This window comes from Bombus terrestris, chromosome 10 (assembly GCF_910591885.1).
Source record: "Bombus terrestris chromosome 10, iyBomTerr1.2, whole genome shotgun sequence".
NCBI lineage: Eukaryota > Metazoa > Arthropoda > Insecta > Hymenoptera > Apidae > Bombus > Bombus terrestris.
The window spans coordinates 15039270-15066394 of record NC_063278.1 but is presented as its reverse complement, the minus strand read 5'-3'; the positions used below and the strand labels follow the sequence as shown (position 1 = coordinate 15066394).

Here is a 27125-nt window from a genome sequence, read left to right as displayed (position 1 = left end):
CACCGTTCGTGAGCCTTAGTTACTCGTGAAGAAAAAGGACGGCTCGGATATATTGTGTGTCGATTTTTGAGAGCCAAATAAAAATACGGTCGCGGATCGGTACCCCCTACCTCTTATTGCGGATCAATTCGCGAGATTCCAAAAGGCGAGATACTTTATTAGCCTGGACATGGTCAGCTTCACCAAATTCTCATTCATCCTAATTCAACGGAGTATACAGCGTTCGTTACTTCCGACGGACAATATGAGTACATAACGATGCTGTTAGGATTAAAAAATGCACCGTCCGTTTTTCAGAGGGCCATTCTCAATGCCTTAGGCGACCTCGCTTATTCGTACGTTGTTGTTTATTTGGATGACGTCCTAATTATTGCCGACTCGATAGATCAAGCTTTAGAAAGATTGGACACCGTATTAAATACCCTCGTAAAAGTCGGATTCTCTTTTAATTTTTCTAAATGTTCTTTTCTAAAAACATCGGTACTCTATTTGGGATATGTAATTCATAACGCAGTGTCTGCAGATCTGTTCTCAGTTCGATTTATCGGTTCTATCTTCCGGTCTCGGAAGCCACGGTGTGTTACGAAACGGAACGTTTCGTGAGGATTTGTGAACATCTTCTGTGACTTAATGAGACGTCGTTACGCCTGACTGATACCTTATAGCTCTCTCGCGTAATATGAATTACCCGGTCGACTACTTTGCGATACGAAACGATCCTTTCGATGTTGCGTTGCTGGCTTTCATCATCGAGCTGTAGATAGTTACCAAAGTTTGACATGCAGTGACAGTTCAGACAATGGATAATGACGAGCATCTTTAGGAATATTACTTTCGTTTTCACTTTCTGTTTTTTTCTTCTATTTATACAGCGTTGTATCGTTTTATTCTCTTTTATTTTATACGCGTTGATGTATCGAGACAGCAATCTTTTTTAAATTAAATTAAATATATTATAATATATATTATAAATAAAATAAATTAAATTAAAACTAGATTACCTAAAATTAAGGAATTTTAAAATCGATTATTACCAATACTAATAAAATTCAAGGAAATTCTAGTAAATTATTTATTGTACAGAATGAAACGTGTGTGATTTTGTAAACATTCCTGCGTGACCTAATTAAGTGTAAAATAAATAAATGTAAAATTATTAATGTCTAGAAGAATGAAACAAAAAGAATCTATATAATGTATTGGTTTCCTTTAAATTAAAACGATATATTTGTAATAATTTTGTGAAGCTCATAGACGAAAAAAAACGATGTATATAGATACTAATTGTAAATAAAGAAAACAGCACGAATATTTATGTTACAGCCTAATACATATGTAACTAGTTTCTACAAGACTATCTGCCATTCTATTATTATTCTGTTTACTATTCTATTAATACTTCATTCTGTACATCGTGCAAAGTATTTTTAACCAACGTAAATATGACGAGGTCATTAATCTTGATTGATATTGCTTATCATTTTTTACTCCTTAAGCGGATGTTCTTTTAAATTTCGTAATCGCTTTTACATACGTATCCTTCGACAATCAGAAATCAGGTTTTATTGTTTGTAACATATCTTTCTTCTTTTCAGACATGACGTTTGGCATTGAAATGTCAAAGATACCACTACATTCGTTTATCATCGAATCAACTGAAAATGAAACGACATTGAAACGTCAAAGATAAATCTTACGATCATTTATCTTCGAGTTAAACAGGAAATGAGAGGCGGAGAAAATTGTTCGATCATCTTTTTTGTAGAGTACCTTACTTTTCTACCTGTTAGCCAACTGTTCAACTAAAGATATGCAGAATGTCTCGCAGTTTCGGAGCAGATCGTTTAAAAGTACACGTATACATACATGTATATAGGTCCAAGAAAACAATACACAGCTTCATTTCCGATCAAATTGGTTTTTAATCATTTTTACGAGAGAAATACTAGGTGCTCAAGTGTCAAATTAACAGTTGACAATGAGTGAACAAATGAGTACTAATTAAACCGTAATAATGTATATGCAGGATGATTTTAGCAACTGAGACGCACTGTAGTTTTATTGGAGCGAAAAGTTATAGTTAGGAAAAGATTATAAAGAAGAATGTACCGATACAATGCAACTTTTTCTTAAATGGAGGTGTACGATTTTCTTTTGTATAAATTGGTTCCTCATATTGTTTTGAGACAAAGCTCTTATAAGTTACAAGTCAGTATCATCGAAATACAGTAAAGCCTATCTTATCCGAACTAATAAGGAGACAAAACTGTTGGGATAATGGAATTTTCCAATAATGGAACGATCATTTTCCCGATGTAGAATTTCATTTATTCAAATACAGATTAAGATTAATTGATAAATTCTTTAAATATTTATGAATCCCATATCTTGTTGGCTGCTGAATCACATAATTCTGCATACAGAAGAATCTCTTTTTTTACTTTGAACTATCGAAATCTATTACAAAAAAGGACCTCTTCATCGTCACTTTCGTTTGCTGTTTTTCTTCTAAATTGCATGCTTAAGGTCACATGCACCTTTTATGGTTATTAGGAACCACGTTAACCCCTTAACCTACAGTATCGTGTGAGAAACGTGGTACGTCGATCCTATTGATTTATTATTTCTTATTATACCTTATTATTTATTATTTCATGTATTCAAATACATATTAAAGTTTAGACAACTTCTTTAAATATTTATGAAGAATATTTTCTTGTACTTCGAACCATCGAAATCTTTTACAAAAAGGCTTCATTAAAACAAAAACTTCTTCATTATCACTTTCGTTTGGTATTTTTCTTTTTAATTACGTTTTTAGGATTACGCGCACCTTTTACAGCTACTAATTACGTTAAGAATGATCAGTGGGACGAAAGGAATCTATAGCAATTTGTATAAACCAATGTCTGCCAGAAAATCTGGTGCTCGTTTGTTGTCTCCACGAAACCAGTTTATTATATCGGTATACACTTTTACTCGCATTTTCTATTTTGGATTAAAACGTCGCCATTTAAATCCGTGTATTGGCTAGTAGTCTTATTCTGGATTTGTAGATTTGGAGCAGATTATTCCTACTTGTCTATGTACATGTACAATGTATACATATATCTATATTTTTACGTGTGCTAAAACGTGCTCAAACCAATTAGTTTCAACTACAAATTAGTTGAACGATCACTGACGATGATCATTGAACTATCAACGGTTGATTTAATTAGTTCTGGCATAGTCCATTGTATTCTATATTAAAAAATATTACAATTGTTAAATAAACTTGGCGACACGGGGTAATAATTTCACTTTTAGAAATGTTCCTTTACGAAAAAAAGTTTGCATTCCGCGAGTACAAGTTTAAAACTTTCACTTACAATTATTTATCAAGAACAACAGAGTGTACGATTGCTTAACTGTCTTTTTAATTATTAATTGTAATCTATTTGACATATTTGTCTTCCCTCCTTTCCACGTTCAATAGTTACAAACAAATCGATCAATGGACACAGAGATCTATTATAAGATCTGGTATCGTTCCTTTCCAGCTATTATACTACGATACTATTATGATATAATGACACGTTTAAGTCATTACGTAATCGTTTTGTAAAAGCGGTTTCAGTTCGTTGGCTAAACATATTGTCGAGCCATTTTCGTTACGAAGATTGCAGACGAGCATAAAAGCTTCTTTGACACATCCGCCTAGCAGCGACATAATGAGAGAGATATTTCTCTGCTAAAAGTCGTCGTGAGGTAATATTGAATAATGTACGAGAATTAATGCGCTTTCAATTACATTCTACGTAACACTATAGAAATTACGAAAGCCTTTGGAGTCAAAGTTGTGCATTTCTTTAATAGGAAACGTAATAGGAAACTTAATAGGAAACGTTAACCACTTTACGGAATTAGAATTGCGTCGGAAGTTAACATTGGTAATTTCGTACTTCGTGTGAGTGTGCATCTCATCGTTCTGTAGCGGCACTCGACACCAACTAGAGTCGGACGACGGCAGCGCAGTGGTTAGCGCCTTAGGTTACGAACGTGTTCGGGATCTGGGTTCAAATTCCGGCGACCGTATTCCAATTTTTCTTCCGCGACACAAAAATCAGAAGAAAAGCAGCAGTACCCCATCAGCGACATCCACAGCCAGCAGTAGCACTATCACTAACAAACTACTAACACTACACCTCAAATTTGGTTCACATTGTCTTTTAATACGTTGAGAAAGGCGAGCCATTCGTTCATTTCAGCGTTTTGCTGCTTTTTCCTTTGCTGCTTTTTTCATTAGCTTTTCCGGATTAGAGTCATCGACTGCTGCGAGGATGCGCCTGATGCGGGCGGGTAATCGGTTCCTCCACTGCCTGAGGTTTCCAATCAACGCAATTCTGAGTGTATCAGTGTAATGGAAAATAATAATAAAACTGTTGAATTGTTATAAAAGTAATGCGAAAATGGTTTAAAAATTAATTTAAAAATTATTTAGAACGTAAAACTTTAAAGCATTCTATACATAGCTGAAATTGGTCGGGACAATTTGGACAATAAGTTGTTTTCTTCAAATTCTTTTGTACCTTTGTTCGGTCCATTCGACATCTTTTATTTGCATAACATAGTTTGCATGCGCGTCTAATGTTTCTTCTGGAATCATTTTTCCGAACGGCGATATTATGCTGACTCCGTCGAAGCAAGGATTTTTTGTATTTTCAGACACCCTAATAATTTTGTAACTAATAATTGTCTAAATATTTTAATATTTATATTCTTCCTTGTTGCAATTTTGTAAACCGTCAAAGCGTTTACAACAGAAATTCCCAGAAGGAGTTGAATGCCAAGTTTTCTGTACCGTTTGATTCCTTTTCTAATTGTGGTGGCATAAGAAACCATTTGGTCGGAATAATCTATACCGCACTTTCCTTCATTATATTCAACAACAGCTGGTGGTTTTAATGTTGCGAACAAACGAAACGAGAGATCATTCTTAAGACCATCACTTGAGCGACTCGCATTACTAAAATATCGATGGAAGCACCTAGCAGAGAACGCTTGGTACTGCTGCACGCATGGCCTGACGGAGATTTCTTTGAAAACGCGTGACAGTCAAAAGACGATGTGAACCAAATTTGGGCTGTAGTGTTAGTAGTTTGTTAGTGATAGTGCTACTGCTGCCTGTAGATGTCGCTGATGGAGTACTGCTGCTTTTCTTCTGATTATTGTGTCGCGGAAGAAAAATCGAATTACGGTCACCGGGATTTGAACTGGGGTTCCGAACACGTTCGTAACCTAAGGCGCTAACCACTGTGCTGCCATCGTCCGATTCTAGTTGGTGTCGAGTGCCGCTACAGTACAATGTATCCCGAGCCGCGAGGTAAGGGAGTACTGTAGCGGCACTCGACACTAACTAGAGTCGGACGACGGCAACGCAGTCATTAAACGCCTGTCCGAGTCGATAGTTCGTAGTTAGCAGTAATAATTGATCCGAGTTTCTCGATATTTTAAGCAATCATCATCCGCACTTGTATCGTACATCGTAATGCATCGACCAGAAGTCGAATTTGCAATCGCGAGCCGCGAACTGCTAATAGTAATCGCGAGTCCTACGCATAGTGTACATATACAGTATATGTTAATAAATATATATTGTTAAATATGTTCAAGTGTTTCTTTCGCACTTATCACAACCTGTCCACCTCAGTTCATTGGCAAATACTTTGTACGAGTTCCTGGTGTAGCTTTAGTTTTCTTTTATATCTTGTCTTTTTCCTTATTAACAATATATACTATATATATACTTACACTTACATATACTTATATACATATATATACATATACTTACTATATATATACTATATATATACTATATATATACTATATATATACTATATATATACATATACTTACACACTCGTAATTAATCGATATAACAGAAAATCTCTTGCAAACTACCATATTTCCTATATATATATATATATCCGTAACTTTGTCTCGTAAACACTCTTCAAGTTGAAAGCAAAACATAGTTTTTCCTCCAAATAAGCAGCAAGTCCGGGAACTGTTAGTTGCTTATTACGAGATAAATATACCATTCGATTTAACTTTGTTCTTGAATGGAACAGAAAAGGATACAATTGAGCAGTATATAATGTGTCAGGCTCGTTAATACTGAAGCGAGACAGCATTGTATACATTCTATTCATCTACTAAACGATTTCACTCGACCACAAAAATTTATGGCTTCTCGCTTTCATGGCCATCTTACTCATTCTCGGACTTCTCTCTCTGTCGGTGAATTTGAATAAAGACGAGAACGAAGCATGTTGCTTATTTCGAGACGAAACTATAGCGTTGAACTAATTTTCTTTGTCTCAGACTCTACAAGATGTCGTCGTTAACAGGTATGTACAATCTATCTTTGTTCGTTTACCAGTAGACATTTAGACATTTTCAATAATATCGCAGGCGTCAGGAATTTGTATCACAAGAGATGTGAAAGCGATGTATATATTCTGTTTACTAATTTAGGCAACTTCTGTTGGAGTGTAACATAACCGGAATCGACTGGGAGACATCAACCCCGTTCATCGAAGTTCATGGCGAGGGTGTCAGGTTACGGAGATTTCAACAGGAACCCGAACACGATACTCGCTCGACAGCTTCCCATCGAGCTCAAACGCATTTTCTATCCTCTTCCATATCCAATCACCTGCTATCCAATCCTCTTCTATCTAATCTTCGCTTTCTCTTCACCCTCTTTCCCCCGTTTCCGGTTTTTGTTTTACAATATTTATTTTTCTCCTCTTTTGCAGACTAGCGTGACTCATTGATTTTTTTCTTAATTATTTCTTTTTCCTTTTACGATATTCTATTTATCGCCTCTTTTTTCACATATACGAGTATGTAGATTGTACGTGTGTACGTACATACGTAGAATCTGTTTAACTCGCCCTGTGGCTCTCTGTCAGCGCAAACTCGGCGTTATCGACCACTCGCTGGAACGCAACCGCCGACGTTTGTGTATCTCCGTGCCAGTGGTTTCCAAAGTGCACCTCTGCACACCTCTGCACACCTCAAAGAGATCCAACGCACGTAGGATATTCTGGGAATTTTTTCGAATTTCCTCATACATTTCTTTTCTTAGACTCTTTATGGTTCCGGTTGTCCGTTGGCTATTGAAATCATTTGGGGTATTTGTTTTTAATTAACCTTTTCCAGAATTTTCCAGAATTTTCCAGAAGCGAATTACCGAATTTTGGCGACCACTGTACCATTAAAAATACTTTTTCCACAATTTTTTATTTTGAAATGAAAAATATTATTGAATTTGGAGAAAAATATAAAAATATTTGGCCTTTTTTCAGAATTTCCAAGCTTCCACGAAGTGAGTCACTTAATTTGTAAATCACCCTGTTTTTTTCTTTTTTAATATTCACTTTTCTCGCGTGCAATTAATTTTTTCCAGAATTTTAAGCTTTCGCAAGGTAAATTATTGGCTCTGCAAACCACTATCTTGCCACAGTTATTTGTTCTCTTTTCCTTAATTAATTTTTTCCAGACAATTAAGCTTTCGCGAAATAAGTTGTACTATAGCATTTAGAGATCGTCGTATTGTTAAACATGGTATTAAAAGCAATATCAAAAATATTCCGCTTCCTTGCGTGGAATTTGACTTTTTTTCAGAATTTCAGGCTTTCGCGATGTAATAAGGTTTGGAAACCACTGTGCTGCCAGAGATATTCGGTTTTCTCGCGTGCAAGTTTCACGAGTTACTCGTTGGTGCCCCGTGTGCGATGATAGGGGTCGATCGGTGCCGTAGGGTTCGAGCGAAAGCGATGCCTGAATCCATCAATTCTGCGAAACCTTTTGTACGACACAACTCGACCCGTCGTTTTCACCGTGGCTAATGAAGTATCGCGTTAAACGGGAAACTCGATACCCCGTGGCAGAGAGATCTGCGAGAGAAACGAGAAAGCGAGCTCTGTTCGGCAAAAAGGGTGGCCAATACAGTTTGATAACAGGGTTGAACACAAATCCATGTTTGCTATCGGCTGTTACGAGGGACAATTACAATAGTTGTTAATAATTTCAACCGCTACTATTGAACAAAAGGTTATTGTTGCGTTATTGTTGGGTCGACTGTGGATTTCATAGGACTTATTTCACTACTTCCAGAATACAATTGTTCACGCGTCTGTTACTTGTACACTAGACATTAAACGAAATGGAAACTTTTTGTAAACAAACATAACATTTTTTAACTTCTCTGGCGTAAAATTATTTTCGGTTTTTGATCTGTCTTGATTATCATAGAATCTTAGGTGTACAAAATGATCCAGATGATCCCAAAATTTTCTACTTTTTGCAGCAATATATTCATCAGGAAAAGAATTGTTCTTATAGAAAATTCTGTATGTGCCTCTTAATTGAAAGAAAACTGAATGTGCCATTCATTTAAATTCGCAAGCACTGTAAGCGTGAATCCTGTTTGTTCCTATACAATTTGTATAAAAACAGAAAATATACTTTTTCAATACGTTCTTTTCATTTTTATTGAAAAAGCGTGTTTTATAATACTCCGAATAAGTATCGTTATAAAAATGGTGATATTTAGCGTGGAGCATGTCTACTGCTTAGTGGCATTTGCATTGTTTTATACAGAGGAAATGTTGGATTATTAGTAATTATTTACTTATTTAAATGGAAGTTGTTCTTAAATTCTATATTCTAATTTGGCATGTAAGACATTATACGATAAAGAAATAACATTTTTCAATCTTTCCATTTACAATGCCCTGTACAAGAAATCTTCAATAACCTAATGTTGATTGTATTTATATTTTTTTCTGTAGAGGCGACCTTGTAATACCATCTTCTGGTATTATTAATAACTATTTAGAAAGGAAAGTTGCGCTTAAATACTATACTACGGTATTTCCATTGGCAAGTAGGACATTATACGTTAAGAAAACTATTTTTTAGTCTTTGCACTCACAGTTTTGTCTACAAGAAATCTTCAATTATCTTTATACATAGACTGTAATATAAATGAGAGAATAGCAACCATTTGCTTAGTACGAGTGAAGGTACAAATATTCTTTCCTTTTAAGGTTTGGTTTCAAGAGTTCGATCTGAAACATAGACGTGCCTTGCTCCAATATAAATTAAATAAAGAAGTAATTAATACAAGATAGGCTTGTTACATCTTCTAATTTATTGGCTATAAACAATAGTTATTTTACAAATAAAAGTAAGTCGAAATAAGTTGTAGAACAAGGTGTTTTCGTTGTTCAAGCTTTATTTTCTAGAAGATTGAATTTGAAAGTTTATTAAATACGCGTCAACCTGATAAATTTCTGACTGGATATAAGCAGCCAATCGGGAACAGATTAATCCTATTATTTGCATGTTATTGTGCGAAAATTAGATTGTTAGAATAATAAATTGAACTTAACTCAATACAGAACAACATTTTTTTCCTTCCAAGTTTCTTTTTTTGACAAAAATCAAGAATCAGTCTTATACGTGTGTAACCGTAACATGAAGGTACTTGACGAATTTTCAAATTCGATTTTGTTGAAAACGATTCTTCAAATAAAGAAAATCTCAATTAAGATTCTGGATTTTCGACTCATTTTTATATGCTGAGTCTCGAATCATTTCTTTAATTTTATTATTGTATATTTCGCGTCTTAGGTATTACGCGATAGATATAGGCATACTATGATATAGAAATAGTATAATTCGGTATAAATAGTGTGATATAGATATAGAGGGTATATAGTACGATATAAAAGAATCATGGAACTATAAGTTCTTATGCCACAAGCTAATTTTAGAGACGGGAATAAGCTGCAATCCCTTTCTGGATGACAATATTAAAAATTCATGCAGGCTAAAATTGAATTTCGCAATAAGCGCTATTCCTATCAGGAAAATGAAGGAAAATTTCTTATTTTTACGAAGGACATAAAGGAACTAGCAAGAAAATATTTAGACGGTAACATTATAATAATTAATAATAATATTGGCAATTGTCCTTGCACTAAAGTTCTTGTTGTAGAAAGGTATAATACTTGTGTCTTATTTTTAATGTTTTAGAATTTTCATATTTAGAATAACAAAAATATTTATTTATGCGAGGAAAATGAATACATACTTCGCTGTATGAAATTGCTGAAAAAAAAATTACTGCGTGAAAAGATAAATCACGGTAATATTCGATTTTTATTTTTATCGAGCTTTATTGATATTTAAGCAAAAATGTGTCGAAGCATTTTCTAATTTTTAAAATGTCTTCCGTACGGATATTTTTAAGGGATGATCCAAATTTTCTGAGCCAAAGATAAAGCAAAGCAAAATTTATGTACTGTGTCTTCAAAAAACCACCTTCCTTTTGGATACTCTATTAAAATTACTATTTTATTGCTCGCATTTCTGGAGAAGAATATTTAAACAAAGAAACTTAATTTTGCTTTAGGAAGCTTTTTGAATAATTTATTATAGAGTTTAATTTTAATTTTAATCGATGATAAATTTTTACATTCTTTAATCTAATGATAATGACATCATTTTAATATAGCTTTCGTAATTAGTAATTCCATTGGATTATTATAAATGAAAATTCTAATGCTCGAGACATTTGTCACGCACGGACTAATTATTTCATACAATTGAAATAATTAACGTCGTAATTGTAATAACGAATATATGGCAGCCAATTGTCTCGAGATCGTGATTTATCGTACAAGCATTATTTAAATTCATACCGATATCCCATGTTAATTACACGAAACAACAATTGGAAGTGAAAGGTCCAAGTTATATTTTCGCTATCGCAATAATTTTGCGATATTACGTACCGTATTAAAACTATTCCTTGGTTATTGTAAGTACCTCAGTGGTAGATAGCGAAAACACGGTAAACAATGGGAAAGGTCAGGAAAGCAATTTACAGAGAACTGTAAATAAGGCTAATTTTATTTTCTACCAAACCGCATCACGGTATCGACAAGTTGGCTGTTCGGAGAAATAGTAGAAGTTTTCTTTCTACACTTTCAAGATAATTTCGGAATTCACTGTCCTCGATACATACACATCTTTGCGCAAAGAGTAGATTCGTTTTTCATGCTGGATAGAAAGAATTAGACAAAGAGTGCACCAAGAAAATGTCGACGCGCCTCTGTTCGTTTCAAGCAACTTTGTGAAAGCTGATCTTATATTCATTGTCTATATTTATGCTGAGCTATTAGCACAAAATATTAATACGAAAGACGTAAGTCTTTTTTATTCGCTATCGCAAGTGTGAAAGGGGCAGTTGCGTCAAACTGAATCCTCGAGTTTACCTAATAATAGCACTAATTGCTTAATTTCAATATTTAGTCATCTCAGGGTGCACGTTGAAATAATCGATTCACTGAGTCGACCAAGTGATTGTCTCAGGTCAGGAGACGCGGTTGATTCAATTATAATTAAATTCCACGTTGGCCTTCGTTTCTGCCTGGAGGAGTCGTTATCGTAACTATGTGCTTACTCGCGTACGTGACGACGATCCTTGCAGTGGCTCGCGGAAGGATTTCGACATTCGTCATAGAAAATTCTTGCGCACGTCTCGTGTATGCTATATAGAATGTGAAATTTATTACAAATATACACTCGGTAGAAAATTACAATGTTACACGAACAACAATCTTAATTATTTCAGTAGGTCACAAGTTTTTTATGCGAAGACCACAAATTCTTTGAAAAAATTTGCTTTTCAAAACATTTGTCGGAATTAATATTGTATATTTTATTATTTTATACTTTAATATTTTATATTGTTTATGATTGTATATTGATTTTCTTCAAAGTAGACGTAAATACGTACAGTTATAAACTCAATCCTAGTTTTAGATTTTTCACCATATTGAAACAATAATTGACAAAATCGTTTATATAATTTTGTATTATAACGTGAAACAAAACTGAAGATACGACAAAGATTTTTTTTTTTCGAAGTCTGGAAGAAGTAAAATTTTCTTTTAAAATTGTGTTTTCGTATGTGAGAAAATATGAACTCGATGTTAATTTTGTTACCTTTTCATTCGATATTTAGTGGATTTCTCTTTATCTTCGATCACTTCTATTAATCTGTTGAGTACGCTATTCATTAACTTATTTTTTACAGTTTCGTTTTGAGTATTCGCCTATGCGAATTTTATTCACTTTCAAGTTCAATGATATTTTTTATTTTAGGTAATTCCTTCTGATCGTAAATTTTTCTTGTTAAAATTCCGCTGCAGGTTTTCGGTCGTGTTCGGATCAGCACTCAATGCTGGCCACGGTAATAACTCTATTACAAAATCTTGAAACATCTTTTTTATAGCGACAGCTGTATGAATGGAAGCATTGTCGCGTTGAAAAATGGTCTTTTTGTCTTCTATTTCGTTCGCGAAAGGCAATAATTCGCCTGTAATATTTTCTCATATCCTATAACGTTCAACTATACGCAACTTTCATAAAGTAATTTCCTTTAACATATCCCAAGCATGAGCAGCGGTTTCTTGAAGATATTGAACAAATATAAAGCAGAAAATATATTTCAGTCTATAGACATTCACAGTACTGTACATATCTCTGTTTAGTAGAAATATTTTCTGCTATAGAAACTCACATTTAGCCGGAATATTGGTATTTCTCGGGAAAAACTGCGCAGTCGATATATCGCTTAAAAGGGTTAAGCAAACGTAAGTGTGCACAGTGACGAACATATAAATAGGGAAACTCCATTTTCCATGAGCTTGTGAAAACTCGTATTGATCGGCCAAGATAACAAATTTTAGCAGTTATTTTCACCGATGAATAAAAATTTAATCGTTTCGGCTCCGAAGGAAGATCGTTTATTCGTCGGCGAATCGAGGAAGAATTGAATAATAAATGCATAAAATTTACTATTAACGAAAATGGTGGGTCTGTAATAGTTTAGGAAGGAATAAGCAGAAATGGATCTGGTCCAATTTATCGCACTAATAGGGATATGAGTCAACGTGTTTATATCGATACTTTAAACGGTTATTTACTACTGCATATACGCGAATGATAATTTACCTCGGGACTAGATTTCTCAGCTGACAATGATCGTAAACGTACTTGTCGAAAAGCGAAATCTCTCTTCTATAGGAGCGTAATGTTAATGTTAGGCGGTGGTCAGCTCAATCTCAATATAAACCTGATTAAAACGCTGAGAGATTATATGAAAAAAGAAGGAGAGATAAGAAGCACCAAATTTAAACGAATTATATGACATGATCGAAAAGACATGGAGAAAATACCAGTAAAACGCTGTATAAGATTGGTAAATTCCATGTGCCGAAGCTATTAAAAAGAAACGTGGACCAGCAAAATAATAAAAATTTGATGTAATGTATTACAATTTATTGTTCCTAGGTATTATTTTATTAATAGCACGTACGAAAATCGAAAAAAGACGTTTTCTCTATTTATGTGCTCGCAGAAACATTCACCATTCCTGTATGTTTCGATATTTTATATTGGATTTACAGTAATTCGCGAAAATATTCGAACGTCCTTCAAAATAGAATGACTTTTTTCGAATTCGACGAGATTTGAATTTTTTAAATTTAATTCTTTAAATGCAATGTAAAATTATAAAGAATGTAAAAAGAAACGGCAAAAAGTGACTTTTACTATTTTCTTCGCGATTTTGAACAACTGTGATTTATTTAAAATTTTGTTACATGTTATCAAGTCAACTGATCCTTCTGACCTCTCAAAAGAATTCAAGTCGTTTGGTTCAGTTCCAAAATTGCTATTCTGTTTTAAAGAACGTTTGAATATTTTCGTGAGCCAATATATATAAGAAACTGTACATAAAAATGAACAAAAACTGTACATTATACGATGCTCGGTAAATTGAAGTAAAGTAAAAATATTAATATGCTCGCCGCTCTGTAATAAGCGTCAGCTATGGTCTTATCGAATATGTAATTACATTTATTAATATAACTATTTATTGTTTATTTATAATAATATTTATAACTATTATATGACTGATATTATATAATTATAAACTATACTACATAATATAATATATATAATACTATATCTGTAATTATAAATTTTATTTATTTTATTTTAATCTCAATTTTATTTTTATATTACCATTGATTATATTAATAAATGCTTTTGTGATCCCTCAAAAATATGTACCTCGTATCTACATTTTCACATTTTTTTCAAGTTCTCCAAATATTTCTTGATCAACACGATCACGGTAGTGGAATGTCACTGTGTCCTATAAGAAATTGCAAAATGTTTCGTACAAGATACATGGCAAACCCCATGAATGGTTTCTTTCTACGAGTGTTCGAACACTTCCTCGAGCAACTGTGTCGGCGGCTGTACGCAGCAGTCGGACACAGGGAACTCAATCGATCGCGGAGACCTCGACGTGGAGACTTCGATAGGCCACCGAGCTCGAGGCGGCGGTTCCTCCTGATCCATGATGAAAACAGGATCAGGAACTTTCTCGTTTCGGTGGCAATTCGCGTCCGCGGAGATTAACTAAGCGTGCGTGCAATCTCGACGATCCCCATGGCCTTCGGAAATCTCCAATTAATTTTCCGCCCTCTCTGTCGCACGATACAAGTTTCCTGCTTTTATCGGTGACGTGTACGAAAAGATCCATTAATCTAACGTCGTTTAAAAAATAAAATTGAAGACATGGTACAAGAAGATGAGAGCTCATAGAAGATCGTTAAATGCCAAGAAACAAGTTTTTCAGGAGGAAAAGTACTTGTACATTAATGTAACCCAAATTTATGAAAAAGTGTATCTGTAGGAATATAGTCTGTATGCGCTTCTTAGTTGCAAAGAAAACTCGATATTCCATTCATTCAGACAAATGGTGTAGATAAAATCCAAGGAACAATTGAAGATTTTGTGTAGACAACGCTGTAAGTGTCAAACATCAAACTTTTCACCAGAGAGGAAAAGCTTCTCCGACTTAAAATTATTTTCGAAATTTCATTTGTTTTAACTATTATAAGGTCTTAAGTATACAAAATAATCCAAATGCATCACAAAATTTTCTGTTTTGTGCGCTAATGTATTCATCATAGAAAGAATTATTTTTATAAAAAATACGTGTTTCTTAATTGGAGGGAAAAGTGAATGTGCCATTCATATATAATAAATTCGCAAGTATTGTAAGTGCCAACCTTGTCTGTTCTTAGACGACTTGTACAAAAACAAGAAATATATCTTTTCAAGACGTCATTTTTATTTTTATTATAAAAATATATTTTATAATATTTCGAGTGACAATTGTTATAAAATTGATGATATTTAGTATCCATGTGTTCGAGCATATCTATCGCTTAACTTATACTGTTTTATACAGAAACAATGTTGGAAACACCGGTGGTATCACTTTTTAACACGACTAGTAATTATTTACAAATATATAATATATTAATAATTGTTGTATATATATAATTATTTACAAAAATATAATTATATATTATATAATTATATATAATTATGTGTAATTATTTACAAAAAATATTTTGTAAGTTTTGCATTTATAGCGTTGTCTACCAGACTAATCTTGCAGATCAGTCTTCAGTTATCTAATGTTTATTAAACTTATTTTATTAAACAATTAATTTTCCGCCCTCTCTATCGCACGATACAGGTTTCACGCTTTCGACGGTGACGTGTACAAAACTTCGCTTGCAGCAGAGATTATTTCAATTATTTGTTGTTATAATTGTAGCGCCATTATACAAATTAACAAGTTATAGGATGATCAAGCAATTTCCAGATGATGGAACGGCTGAGATTGTAATTACGTTTTGTATCAGGAATCTCACGTTTATTAGAATTTAGTCCGTTTATTAATGGCTACTATAACGAAGTAATATGTTATGCCTCATTCATTCGTATGCACACCAGATATGTTTGTTCCAAAGTTTCTAATTAGTTGCTTGCCTGTTACTAGTTGACGTAACTGTGCTATATTCAAATTTGCATATTTCTATTAAATGACACTAATTCTCGTTGCTCTGGTAATTACAACGTCATCTTCCATTATGCAACTTGTGTAAACAATTATGGATATTTCTGTATGAATACTAACTATTATTCATCTCGAGACACTCAGAATCGAACTTTGGCATAATTTTGACTTATAAGTACTATATATATGTAATAAGGTAAATCCTTGGGGTAAATAAGACGATAGATTCTGAAAAATTGAGTTCATTTTGGGAATAAATTAAATTATATACAATAACAGTTAATAACAAATCTACTACAAATTTTACTTGGAAAATCGATTTTCTAAGTTTTAAATTGCCGTTCTTCCCTCGTGATCTAATCTATTCAGTAAAATGGCTGCCAGTAAAACAAAGCAAAGGTAAAAATGTCGGTTGGCGGGTAATTTGAATTCTATAGAATTTAAATATATATAAATTTTTCTTTTTTGTCATATACGCAGCAAATAATAAATATATTATGGAATAACAGTATGGTATGTAGATACAGAAAGATATAAAGAAAATTTTTTATTTCTTGCACACAATTATTTGAATAATAAAAGAGGGAATGAAGAGAAACGGAATTTATTGTAATATGATAAAAATATTCAAACACTTTACAAATTGAAGCTTGAGGAAATTGCGCATCGTGTGTTACTTTACAGCGGATTTATGACAATGTTTATGAGGAAAATTTAATATCATAAAAATATTCAAACACTTTTCAAATTGTAGGCTGATGAAATTATGCGTCATGTACTTTAGAGCGGAATTATGACAATATTTATAATATCCAGGTTAATGCAGGAGCTCACGAAAGCAATTAAGGGTTAAATATCACATGTCTTTCACTCGTTACGTAGCATACACTTTAATTTCCAGTTATAAATACAGTAACTTTGATAAGTAAAGGCGAATTCGTCGCAATTCTCAACGAGACAAAAATTGATTACCGCGGATGAAGGAAGCCAGCAGCTTCCCGGACTTAGCCGAGACCGCAATAATCCATGCGAACGCGGATTTATCGTATTGGTAAGCCCATAACCCCCCGATATCGTTCGAGTTTCTTTCAGATCCTCTCGTCGAGCGGAGGACCTCGCGAAGAAGCCGGGAGAGCCGAGGAAGCCTTACGATTTTTCTTTTTGCCGATGTACGCGAACAACTCGAGAGTAAGATGTAAATCCAGCTTCTCCAGCCATTCGGTCTATCAAACAGATGGGACAAGAAGCGAATAAAAAGATATCCGTCAACGACCGATCAATCGATCGATGGGCGAATCGAGCGACTATTAAGCGGGTCGTAACCTCCGGCAAGTGCAGCCTTTGGGACGAGGTCGTGGTGACCCAGATCAGCCGGTCTCGCCTTACCTGTGCGATGGCTGCCTTTGACTGCTCCTGCAATCGTTACCCTGGATTCTGCGCACTTACCGGCCCGCTGTGAGGATACCTTTCGCCCCTTTACACCTTCTACTATGCATCCGTTTCGTAAAATATCTCGGTCGGTTCTCTGTTGAGATGCTACGGTAAATTTACTGACTGGTCGCTCTTGACCGACCAAAGTTTCGATAGTTTGCACGATATATGATGCAGGCTCGCTATTGGACCCGTGTTCCATGGTTCTCTAGGAAGGTGGAATTTCTGATAGAGTTTGTTGGTTTAGAAAGGCGAGTTTAGTTTCGATCGATCGAACGTTTTTGTTTGATGATTGCACCTTCTTTGGCCTTTGTGTTTGAATGAAGCTGCATGTATATACGTGTATATATAGAGAGAGACAGATTCATAAGAGTATTCGGACACTTGCCATAGGAACGTTTCACGAATACATTACAGGACCTGTACAAAAGCTTTTCAAATTTCATCAATGAACTAGAAGACGAATATTACGATTTTATCAGTAGAGTTCTTGGTATCGTTCCACGAGGGTCAATCAAGTAAACCGGATTTTGTAACTTTGTATTTCGGTAACACGTTTCAAAAAGAACAATCTATAGTTATTTTCCCACGCATATTCCTTCTCTCTCTCTTTCTCTCTCGCTTTTGCCACAAGATTGGTAATTTTTTTCATTCCAGTTTCGTAAAAAGTGGAGGACTGAGTCAGAAGCCAATTGCACGCGAATTGCTCTTTTTCTTCGTTGCTGTTGAAACGTCGTCCTCCTGACGTCTCCTTAAGTGATCGTGGTTCATTGTGTTATTTACCGAAGAAACCATAAACAGAGCACCACGTGAAGCGGTCTCAACGTCTTTAAAACACGCCTGTTTGAATTCCCACGCAATCCTATTTGGATAAGCTACATTGCGGAGATGTGTTATACGCGGTTCGGTTAATATTTGACTGACCCTAGAATAAAAATGTGAACTTTTCCTTTCAGCCCATAATACAGAAACAAGTTCAGACCTGGTTTTCCTAGCATTTATTTTTTAACACTGGAATATGGTAAATTTTATCGCACACGATAAAGCTCTGTACGATCTGTTGACATAAAATTCAGCTATGAATTTTATGCCAGTTTATGCGAGGTTGCATACATATAGCGGTTGTATACATATAGCTATCCTTACAATAGCAGTGCAAGGTCGTGTTTCCATTTTGCAGAGGAAACGTTCCTTATGCTTGTAAGTAACTGTCCTAAACAAAATTACCGAAATTATTTTATAGAATTTGTACATTGTTGTGAATAATATAGACTCGATCACAATTTCTGCTTTATTTCTTCAATATCTCCAAGAAATCACTGATCATGTCTGGATTTCTTAAGTGAAATCGTTTTTGTAAAGTTGTTTTGCATGGCGAGTTGATAACATAAGAAGAAAATTTTCCAACGAGACAATGCTGCCATTCGTACAGCTGCCAAAAAACTAGTTTCTACATTACAAAAAGTAGTTTCAATATTTTGGAGCAGTATTATTACCATGGCTAGCATTGAATCCTGATCTGTACCCTTAGTCTGGTCAAAATAGACATAAAAATAGTGATCAACGAACAAAAATTCCAACGGAGCTAAATTTTGGTAGAGACTTTGGGTACACCTCTAGAAATAAAGTGCCAAAAATCCCTATTGATTCCATGTGGGCTAAAAAAGTTATTCAAGGTCAAAGTCAAAATTTTCGGATTTTTTTAATTTTTCTTGAAAATGATAAGTCTTATCGAAAATATTGCCCAGACAAAAATTGTAGATCATAAAATTATCTACAAAAATGTTCCTCATATTTTTTTTCCTAAGAATCACCATTCCTAAGATATCGTCATTTTAAGAGTTGAAGTTCTATTGTCCATGTGGCGACACTCATATACCTGCTTTTCTGAAGTGGTTTAATATCTATTGGGAACCTGTGAAGAATTCCAACAAGAAAAGTTTACGATCAGGAAAAGCTACCTGTAAACAATATCGTTGAACTTAAGAAAAAACAGATATTCGAAAAATAACTTTAAATAAGTTAGAGGATAGTGTGTCTAACAGATTAATAGAAGTGATAAAAATTAAAGAAAAATCCACTAAATATCGATTGAAAAAGTAACAAAATTAACGTCGGGTTTATATTTTTTCACACCCGAGAACGCAATTTTAAGAGAAAATTTAATTTTCTCCAAACTTTGAAAGAATTCTTCAATTTTACATTATAATATGAAATTACATAGACGATTTCGTCAATTTTTGCTTCAATAGTGTGAAAAATCTAGAAATAGGATTAAGTTTATAATTATTCACGACACTGTATTGCCGTATGCTATTGGCAAATGTATCGTCAGTCGAACAAATGGAGGAGTTTTATTCTTTCGAAGAGATTCTACCCTACGCGTAGAAGACGCTGTAAAGGTGTAGGCGTTCGTAGGTAACCTGGATCGATCCACTTGACCTGACGTCTTTTCTGTGTTCACACCCGAAACACGAAACCCAGCTTACCCCTGCTATATTCGTTTAATTTATCCGTGTAACGACGATATCTTACTCTTCTAAATTAACGACGATTGTCCTATTTTCCTGCTTCGAAATAGAAATTGTTGTTGGATTTGTATAGCGTATTTGTACGTCGAGCTAATTGATGATATACTGCTTGCTTTTTAGGCCTTTGTAATTTTCGCATGACACAAGAGAGATGACATATTATGTGACACACGTCGATTTTTTGGCAGTAAATTATGTCAAAATTCAAAATTAATGGGACAATGGAGAAAAATGGAGTATTTTAACAATATATGGAGACAGTTTCTCCCATTAATATTACTCTACTATTTAGAACAAAATAACGTTTTTAAAGTTGCATTAAACAATTTGAGTTTTTTTGGGGGTGGGGGCGGAAGTTCGCAGGATTAGTTTGCTAGATGATGCGTAAAAAATTTTTGAGAAAACTACAATTGGTTGGAATCGTGAAGTAAAAACAAAAGGTCACTTTCTATAACTTTTTTATGTAATGAAAATGTAGATAGCACAACAGTTTGAAGATTTATGTCAGGTATGTACATGCAGAAAATTTCGTCGAAATTGATTAACTTTGGTTTAAACTAAAAACGGTTAAAAATGGCGAAGATCGCATTCTTTTGCGGCTCTCGACCTAAAATCTAGAGATTCTCACCTCGATATCTGCTCCTTGTTTCCGCATCAACCGATTTTGACAAAATTTCCAACATGTATATAACTGGCATAAATCTTCGAAATTTATTAAATTTTCATTAGAATCCTAGATAAAAACGTAAAAAGTGATCTCTACCTTTCTTCCCACCTTTCCGATCCGCAATTTTTTAAAAATTTCTTTTACACATCATCTAATAAACCTCTAACTTCTAATTTTAATATTATTAACCACGTAAGTCTGTCTTCTTTTTATTACTTTCATTAGATACCGTTCTGGAATTTGTTTAAATGATTGCAGTTATTAGTTTAATAACATAATATCAATGATACGCATAGTTGTACATTTTGTAATATCGTACAATTGTTCATTTTAGCCAATTGTGCAGTAGCTATTACAAATGTGAGTAATTGAATCTCTACGAAACTGATTGAAGTTAGAATTGATGTTCATTGTTTCACATTGTTTCAATGCTGAAGAGGATGTAGCTGAAGACATACTTTAATTTACTATGATTGGATGCAGTTGTTAAACTGCATTTTTTTGAAAGTGGTGTTATGTCCGGCGACTCTTTACGTTCGAGGCTGCCACCAGCTGCACACATAGAATTAAGCGGATTGCAATAATCGTAAGGAACTGTCATAAAACGGGGCTTTTTGATTTACCGTTAAGGCCGTCAATTGGCATAAAACATCTTCGAGTCAAGAGGTTCCTTATGGTTATTGCTCCATCAGATAAAAATTGGGGAAACGCGAGTTTTCCCATGTTTCCTGGGATTTCACCCACAAGCAACCAGGAGTGAGGCGATCATCACCGAGCAAGAGTTTTCCTTTGCAACAGGATCGTCATCGAACTTCACTGGTTCATCATCTTTAGAACAGTCAACATCTCTTTACCGGGTTTACACTCTTCAATCAGTCACCTACTTCTCTTCAAAGTACCAGCGTAACTATCTTCTCTACAAAGTTGCTGGAAATATATACTATCTTTGAACTGTTAATCAATCGTTCTACTCATTAAATCGCCTCTATTATCCTAAGCGAAATTGGGGATCGATCAGTTCGTGACGTCGATTGTCCAATCGTAACGGGAATTTACGACTTCCGTTGTGGTGTCTAATAAATTGTTGCATGACAATAGAAATGGCGGTAGAAATGACAGTAGAAATAGACATTAAAATCGTGCGACCATAGAGTAGGTCTATTGATTATGCTACTTGGAGGATTAAACTTGGAGTCAATTAAATATTCAATTACGCCTACATCCGTTAGCTATTTCAGTTAGTTAATTTCATGGGTTTATCGCTGGTTGCGTGTTCTATTATGGACTTTGGGGATTTGCGGAAGGATGTCGATCGTTTATGTACGGAAGTCAGTGACTAAAAGGCTTGTAAATTTATTAGATCTACCGGAAAGACCTGTCTGATTTCTGACGTGCGGAACCTCTAAACACAAAGCTACCGAAAGCAATTAATAAATGACTGGAAAATTTCATTTTAATTCGTTTTAATTTTCACTTCACATATCGTTGAACCTCGAAGAAGGAGCTAAAATCTTCGAGTTGTAGAACTTTCGACTTATCGAAATCTCCGAGTAAACGAGGCAAACAAATGAAAATTCGATGTACAGAAACTTCGTACGAAAGCACAATTAGTTTCACCTTTTTAAAAAGTATTAGTACTTTAAGCTTCCTCTTGGAACTCGTTTTATTCGACGTTAGAAATAAACAAAACTTTTTAAGATTCATTTGTATTTGTTAGATTATTACGAGAAGTGTTCAAATAGGACTGCTGGTTATATTAAAAAAATAACTTAGTATATTAGAGTTATAAATAAAGGAAACCTTTTAAAAAGCAATCATATTTGTTGGTTTATTGTAAGAACCGAGTGCGTGTGTGATTGAAAGAATTTAATCAACGTATCGTAAATGTTCCTTTATACGTGGATTGTAATATGAATAGCAGAGGGACATAGCAACCATTCATTTAATATGAGTGAAAGAACCTGCCGCTTATTTCGTTTGATTAGTTACGATCAGTTTTTCCAGAATAAATCAGAAAAATGGATGTGTCCTCCTCGATAAGAATTATCACATCTTCTAATTTATTGCTTTCAACAACTCGAAATGAACAAAACAGCGGTCTTATAGAGGTTCGATTTATATCTCGAATGATGAGAATTTCTTACATTTTTTTCAGCCGTTTCATATGATTCTAACAATAATTTCACAGAGCTCGTTCCTTCCTGAAAATCTACTTTCGAAATTTCATTTTCATCTTGTTACCTTCACTGTTCGATGTCGAAACTTGAAGGACGTTTGATGTGCACGTAGAGGACCCCTCCTCAAGGACGAAGGGGCTGTCAAGTCAGGATAGAATTAAAGGTTAATCCCGCGGGGTATACGGAACCTGCGAGGGACGGATTTCCCTTTTCTTTTCTCTTTAAGTCATCTCCCGCATCGCCAGAAGCCTTTGTTTTTTGCACGAAACTCCAAGATACCATAAATATTTGCGCTCTTAAGTGCTTCTGGAATATAAGAACAGGCTGCGCGACACGAAATGCGGCTTCTCTCCTGCTAACGCCATCGAGCAATCTGTCTAGTTGAGGAAAACATTCGATTCGCCCGATTTCACTATCACACGTGTTACGTATTTTATAATACATCCGTTGGATCATGTACTTTTCGTGAAAATATAAACATAGTTCCAATGTTAGGATGATCCTTTCTGTAGGATCTATTAGATCAGTAAATATTGTATTTGTTATAGATAAATGTTATCTTTCAAGCAAGGAATTGAACATTTCTCGAAATTCAAATTTCAGATGTCGTACAAGATAGATAATTTACATTTCTCAATTTTGGAAGAATAATAGTATTTTCTATTTTTCTGAACCAACTATAAATTAGAATCGGACTAGGTGCAATTTATTAAAACAACATTCGTAATAAATTACTTTTATTCTACCTGGTGTCCTTAATTTTTTCCACGAAGTTAGAAATATACGTCAATATTCAAAGATGAAAAGATATATAATTCAGCTGATAAAGCAGAAATGTTCACGAATTTATCCGTGTCTTTAAAATAACATCAAAATCCATTTTGTACAACAATTGAAACTTAGTATTTTAAATTTCTATTAATCGTTCTCTACACATCAGCAAATATTAAACAAAAAAATAACGTAGTAAAGTACACATGTATATTTTTTATTCATTATTATTAGTATTACGTTTTGTAAACAAAAAATGATCTAGTAAAATATATATATATATGTAATTATAGTTACGTTGCATTGATAATCTTTTGTCACGAAACGGTGCATAATAAAATTTGTCACGCGCGATACTGGATACTTTTTCATACTGCCTTAGGTTCTATATCAGAATTAGTCACAGTTCGTAATAGATCAGTCGAGGGCGGATCTAGATTCGGTATTAATGTCTGCTGCGTTTCGTGAATCTCTAGGGTAAAATTGACTTCGTGTTCCTCCTGGTTTGCACGAAACCGATTTTTCCTCCATCCATAGAACATATTGAGCAATTTCGAGGACAATGTTCGATTTCGTATATTTCATGTGATACTGTCCCTAGGGTTTCTTTAATATTTCAGCTCGATTTCTCTTCGCAATCTATCTTCGCAATGTACATATAATCATTTGTATTTTTTTGGTAACTACGTACTTCCTTTTGTAAAAATTTAGTTGAAGATATCGATTTGTATTAATATGACAGCACGTACGAGGGAAAGTAAAATATTAAGTAACTTGTTTAATATAAATTGTTATGAACCGTTGTAAGAAGGATAATATCGCTTACATTAACCATTATTTTATACCATATATTGTAAATATATATATTGAATATTCATTTTACTAATAATTAAATTCCCACTTCATAGAAAATCAAGAAATAAATTACTTTCGCAGATCTATCAAACTTTATAATGTAATACCGAAAACGAAATGCATACGTATTCAAAAAATAACAATTTCGCAAAAACGGCTTGACGCGGAACACATATATATTATAAATACAATCCATATTACTATAATTCATCGTGTTACTAACATTGTGAACATGGCCCAAGAACACCTATGTAACAACCAGAAGAATCGAACGTACATACGCGTTTCGAACGTACATGGGTTAAATGCTTTTATAATAACGATAATACAGTTCTAAATATTTTTGTTTCTAATCTCTATCACAGGTCTAATTCTGTGAGAGTCGAGTCACGTCTGTGACGAACAAAGATAGATGACAAGTACAGGAATTGGACAAACCGCCGAAGAGAAAACTGCGGAGAAGGGTGCGTAGCCCTTCCGAGCGTTTCTGTCGTATCGTTGTTGCAATCCCACAGACAATCCGTAAGGGCTTAACGCTGTTTCAACAAGGGATTACCACCGCTTCCCTAAGCTGAACGATACGCGATCCTGCGTATCCGTATCAGGGACAAACATTTAAATTGCCAAGATTACGAAGTAGCCCAGCGGATGAAACTTTTCTAACAGTTAGGACAAATACCTTGGGTCCTACTGGCGACGTTATTTCGCAAGGATTTACAGAGAGGGTTAGTCCATCGATTATACAATCTTATTATTATTATCATTATAGAATCTCATAACATCTCGTGAAACGCCAACGCGAGAAAGCGATACTTGAGGACATTTGCATTTTCATTCTATGTATATAATATTATATTTATTATTTATTATATATAATATTATACTAATTGCCATATATAATTATTATGGTTAATTGAATCGTATTATTTTTTGTAAATTACATTGTGTTATGCGCAAGTGACATGTAACCTTTCTAGCGATCAAAGTTCTTGGAGTTTCAAATCAATTTGTATCGGGAGCGTGAATTAGTTTCGACGAATCTTTTTGACTAAAAGCGCATTTATTGGAAGAGAATCGAAGGAAAAAATTATTATTGATCAAAATACGAGTATTTTATTATCTGTTCTCAACAACTTTTGTCCATCTTTTTGGCAAAAGATGAAAACCACGACGATAGAAGTATTTATTTTTCGAATCGATCTATTCATCAACGAATTTTTACACTTCTTCGACATTTGAGAAGCGTGTACCTTGCAGTGCGTGCTGTATTGCCTGGAAAAGAGTCAATGAAACCAGGACTTTGCATTCGAGCTCCAACAACATTCGTTTCGTTCAAACAACGTTGCTTATTGCAACAACTAGTCGCGCATTGTCGTTCAAGTAAATGAAATTGTATTGTTCATTTGGTATTTTTGGATATTCTTCAGAGTACGGCTCAAATCGGACAGTTGTCACCAATAACGATCACCAGTAACAGCTTCGCTCGGTTTCAACAGACCCTTTTAGTCCTAACAAATAGTGAGCATTACCTTTCGACTGTGAATTTTATAGAATTCGTTTCATTACTTTTACAGCGTAATACATCAGTAACATAAACGAAACATCATATATAGACGAAGACTTTCTCTGTAGATAATACTATGAATACCAAACATCCAATTCTTTATCTTCTCTGACATAAAATGCTTTTTCGAAATTTCACTCGTTTCGATTATTATAAGATCTTAGTGTAGAATAATGCAAATGTATCGCGAAATTTTCTATTTTTTGCACTAATATATTCATCAAAAGAAGAATTGTTTTTGTAAAAAAAGCCTATATGTGCTTCTTAATTGAAGAGAAAACTGAATGTGTTGTTCATATAAATTCGCAAGCACTGTAACAATTTTGTTTCTCCCTAAGTAACTTGTGTAGAAACAGAAAATATATTTTTTCAAGATGTTCTTTACATTTTTATTAAGAAATTTCATTTCATAAGACTTATTTTACTGCTTCCAAAATTCAATTGTTTACGCGTCTGTTACTTGTAGTACGCTAGACATTAAACGAAATGGAGATTTTTGTAAACAAACATGAAATTTTTTAGCTTCTCTGGTTTGAAATTATTTTCAAAATTTCACTTGTTTCGATTATTATAAGATCTTAGTGTAGAATAATGCAAATGCATCGCGAAATTTTTTATTTTTTGTACTAATATATTCATCAGAAGAAGAATTGTTTTTGTAAAAAAAGCCTGTATGTGCCTTTTAATTGAAGAGAAAATTGAATGTGCCATTTAAATTCGCAAGCACTGTAAGCGTGAATCTTGCTTGTTGCTATACAATTTGTATAAAAACAGAAAATATACTTTTTCAATACGTTCTTTCCATTTTTATTGAAAAAGCATGTTTTATAATACTCCGAATAAGTATCGTTATAAAATTGGTGATATTTAGTGTGGAGCGCGTCTACCGCTTAGTGGCATTTACATTGTTTTATACAGAGGCAATGTTGGATTATTAGTAATTATTTACCTATTTAAATGGAAGTTGTTCTTAAATTCTATACTCTAGTTTGCCATGTAAGACATTATACGATAAAGAAGTAATGTTTTTTAATCTTTCCACTCACAGCGTTCTCTGCAAGAAAGTAAATATGTGCCAACGAGAGATGACCAGCCAGATATCGGCGGTTTATTTAAG

General features: G+C 34.0%; 1 protein-coding gene and 2 long non-coding RNA genes across 4 annotated transcripts in view; all 3 read right to left on the bottom strand.

Moving 5' to 3' along the window:
- Positions 1-27125, bottom strand: part of LOC100650308 (vesicular acetylcholine transporter) — a 202408-nt gene that overhangs the window by 41585 nt on the left and 133698 nt on the right. The gene's annotated exons all lie outside the window — the stretch shown is intronic.
- Positions 2306-4520, bottom strand: LOC125385863. Its single transcript, XR_007225566.1, has 2 exons — positions 3945-4520; positions 2306-3733 (listed from the first exon to the last, which is right to left on the bottom strand). It is a non-coding gene; the product is annotated as an uncharacterized LOC125385863 (long non-coding RNA).
- Positions 10954-12573, bottom strand: LOC125385864. The gene is made up of 3 exons (XR_007225567.1): positions 12070-12573; positions 11861-11992; positions 10954-11611 (listed from the first exon to the last, which is right to left on the bottom strand). It is a non-coding gene; the product is annotated as an uncharacterized LOC125385864 (long non-coding RNA).